The following is a 4,087-nucleotide window of genomic DNA, read 5'->3' as shown; positions in this document are numbered from 1 at the left end:
TTTTTTTTTTTTTTTTTCTTTTTTCTTTTTTCTTTGAAGTTTTAGTAATTTTTTGTTTTTATTTTACTAAGGGTAGTTTCATTATTAGAAAGGACATTGACAATATTTTGATAGTTTGGAGAGAGCATTATCACAATTAAAAGTTTGAGTAGGACATTATCAATTGGATAGTAATTTAAGAAAATATGTAGACTTTACCCTAAAATTTATTTTATTGTCTGACAAATTAATAATCATCTGTACTCAATCAATCATTCAGTATAGCACAGTAGCTTAAAACTTAACCTGCATAATTGTTTTATGATATCATTTCTTCTAGAAAACTCTTATCTTTCCAGCTCAAAAGGCACAAATTTGCATGACTATTATATTGTCAACCAAGTTTCCTGTACCAAGATGGTCATTGTGAGCAATATTTAATCTATCACGGAGTACAAGTACTAAGCAAGTTCTGGTATACTAGGGGGCATTTAGCCCTTAAGGGGTTGGCTCGAAGGATAAGTTATTTGGTTATGGTGTTTCATGAAGCATTAGGTCTAACTTAACATTTGCTTTTTTTACCCGATCTCTGTGGAAAAAATCCTTTACACAGTGTGCTGGAGATCTAGTACTTGAGGCAAAGCCTCAAATATCCCGGGTAAAAAAAAAAAAAAGAACTAGTAGCGTTTGAACTGCTTATGAAGTACATTTGCTGCATAATGTTAAGTGATCGATTGAGTTGTTTTGGTTACTTCTCATTCCTTTCATGAAATAACACGCAACACTCTGTACATCAAGGTAGCACACATTCCATAAGAAGTCTTACCTGCATATTAAGTGCAACCATTTGAGCTCCATGCATCCACCCCAGCATAGGATCGTAATTAGATGAGTCCAAGCGCAAACCTTTTGGGTACACCCTCAGCAAGTTTTTTTGGGTAAACCTAGAAAGCATCCGATATTATTATTATTATTATTATTATGGTAAAAATTATTATTACTTATTAATTTTTTTTAAGAGTAGCGACATTTTCACTGTTCAAACGTCTCTAATTTTGAATCCAATCACTATGTTTAAAGGCATTTTGAAAATGTCACTATATCAATAGTAACATTTTTGGGGCTAAAAACGTCACCTTCTATGTGTCACTATTTTAGCCTTTTTTTTGTAGTGAGTTAAGATTTTTTGGGTAGGGTCTGAACCTATGTAAATAAATAAATACATAGATACAAAGAGTAGTAGAGTAGAAAACTAAATCATCTAGCCATCTAGGGATGAAAAAAGTCATCATTGATAGAGCTAGCTATTATATAGAAAAACATATTTTTATAAAAAAAAAAATTTAAAAAAATTTGGGGTTACCAAAGACTCCCCAACTTTACAGGTAAGCCCACCTACTGATGTTATGTTATGGCAGTGGATCATAACCTTAACATGGTATAAAGTAATATTATTCTATATATACATATGGATCATAGGATCCTTATGCACAAAGCTACCATTTGAGAGAGAGAGAGAGAGATAGAGTTTGCACAAGAACAATTAGTTACCTGATAATAGCAGTTCCATGTGTTTTGACTGCATTTTCAAGCTCTTGCTCACTCAAGCTAAGACGTCTAACTTTATCAGGATCAGGAAGCCAGATATTTGATGCACCTTTCGGCTTTCCTGCATGAATGGCAATTAAACTCCTATATTCATTATTAGCAGTTTTCTCGTCTTCATCTTCATCTTCATCCTCATCATTCGGCTCAACTTGCTGCCAAGTGGGTAGAGAGCGTTAGAATATAAATTAAATGATTAAATTTATCAATTTCAACTGGTTTGAAGTTTTCGAATAAATTGTGAATTCGTGCACTTAGCAAGTTAGCATAGGCTCATAGCAGCACATGCAATAATGTGATCTATTTCATTTGCACCTTATTAGTGGCTCCAAGTTCTGTTTTGGCATCCTCTGCTGAGTCTTTCTGCCTTTGTGAATCTTTTTCCATTGTACTCTGAACTTCAAGGTATTCCTTTGGTGGTTTAGTTGAAATCAAAACCCTTTTCTTCAATGATTCCGGTGAAGGGAATTCCGTTATGTATTCCGATTCAGGGCGATATAGCATGGCTCCAAATGTTTTAGTGACCATCTATGAGAAGAAAATTCATGACAAGTCATGGAGGCAGGTTATATATATTTAAACAATAAGAATGGTTAAAAAAATAAATAGAAAAGTGATGCATTTTGCTCACCTTGGCTGCTTTGGCTTGAAGAATTGCATTTAGGTGGTCTTCAAAAGTAATCACAACAGGGTATTCAGAAGCAGAAAATGCATTGTCCTTAATAGCTTTCAAACATGTGATGAGTTCCACTGGACTAGTCAGAGTCCTACATCTCCAAACAAAATCCATCAATTCAACTAAAACCTACCTTTTGTTTTTATTTTTCTTCTTCCTTAAGATACTAACCCCTATATATATATATAAGCCCCTTTCGGGCTCTTCTTTAATAGTGGACTTATGTATTTAACACTGAACTACTCAAAAATACTTTGTCTCTATTTTCTATCATTCTGTTATTTTCTTTATTTTTCCATTTCATGTACTATATATATATATATATATATATATATATATATATATATATATTAAAGTTAGGGCACAAATGCAAATAAACATAATTTAATTCATACCCTCCATGACGAACTTCGACATCGTCTTTGGTGGAGTTTGGCCACAAATCCAATTCAATTACTCTTACACCTCTTTGTAGTGCGTCTTTAATAGGATCCACACTGCTGTCACTGCTGAGTTGATTACCAGTTAAGTAGGAGTTATGGCCTGTGAATAGGAAGTAATGAGCAAGTGGAGCGTTCATGTCGTGGTGCACCTGCATATATACAAACAGATAAGTTTATCATGTTTTTGCTTTCCATAAAAATTATTACAAAATGGTTATACAACTTGTAATTTTCTCCTACTTAATTGAGTTATTAGGTTTATTTTTCGGTAGGGATCACGTGCTGGGTTATTGTTATAATATTAAAGGATAATTTCATTTTAAACCCCTGAATTACCAAGTGAGTTGAGAGTTCCCCCAACCTTCAAAGCCTCTTAATTCGGACCCTTGAACTTTCAATGACAATCCACTCTGTCAGATTTCAAACGTTAAAAGTGAGACAATGACGTTTATACCCCTGACTTTTTGTTATAAAATTTTAAATTTACCCTTAATTCCAATTTTTTTTTTTTTAAATAAATGGTTAAAAAAAATCAGGGATATTTTAGTCTTTTTAAGGGTAAAATTAGGAAAGTTAATGGCTAAATTTGATGGATGAGTTCAAATTGATTGCAATTGAAAGTTCAGGAGTCTAAATTGAGAGGTTTTGAAGTTTGGGAGAGCTTCTCAAATCGCGTAATAATTCAATGGTTTAAAATGAAGTTACCCATAATATTAATTAGAGGATTAAATTAATCATTTCTTAAGCGATGATTTAGCATGGCCATATTAAAACATATATCATTTTCTATAAATTTAAACTTTTGAGCTAAGCCCCAAGCACTTAATTAGATATGAATCAACCATAAGCGACAAGATAGCTCATATTAGAAGTGAATGGAAACCTTTAGATGGAAGGCATTGCTAGGTTGACTTCACAATCATACAGATAGATTACATGGGACTCTCAAGATCAAGATAACTGGTAACTTAACATGCTATCAAATTTTGGGTTTGAGTTTGAACTATATATGTTTCTGTAATTCACTTCTCATTTAAATTTTTAAGAGTTAAAAAAGAGGAAGATTGAAAATTACCCCGCGAGGATGGAGAGGGGAATTAAGATCGCCGAGAAGATATCGGAAAAAAGCTTCAAGATGGAGGCCCTTCCGTTGGAAGATGTTGAGATGCTTGAGGCTGTTGAAGATGGCCTGAGCATGGTCCTTGGTAGCGTTATGATCTCCTTGAACCCGAATCAGGAATTCTTGCAGTTTATCAATGCTCATGGTCCCATTCTCAGAGTATCCTTCAAATAGCATCTTGATTTCTTCCGGAGGTTCAGCCACGTCCCTGTGCTTGAACATTCTCCTGAAACAGAAGCACACCTTGTAATGCTGCTTCGACAT

The 4,087-nt window shown here is 33.8% G+C and overlaps 1 pseudogene; it reads right to left on the bottom strand.

Annotated features, from left to right (window-relative positions):
* LOC132163151 (phosphoinositide phospholipase C 2-like) overlaps positions 1–4,087 on the bottom strand; it is a 10,719-nt pseudogene extending 6,632 nt beyond the window's left edge.

The sequence above is a fragment of the Corylus avellana genome, chromosome ca10, assembly GCF_901000735.1.
Source record: "Corylus avellana chromosome ca10, CavTom2PMs-1.0".
Taxonomy (NCBI): Eukaryota; Viridiplantae; Streptophyta; class Magnoliopsida; order Fagales; family Betulaceae; genus Corylus; species Corylus avellana.
This window is presented reverse-complemented; position numbering and strand designations above follow the sequence as displayed.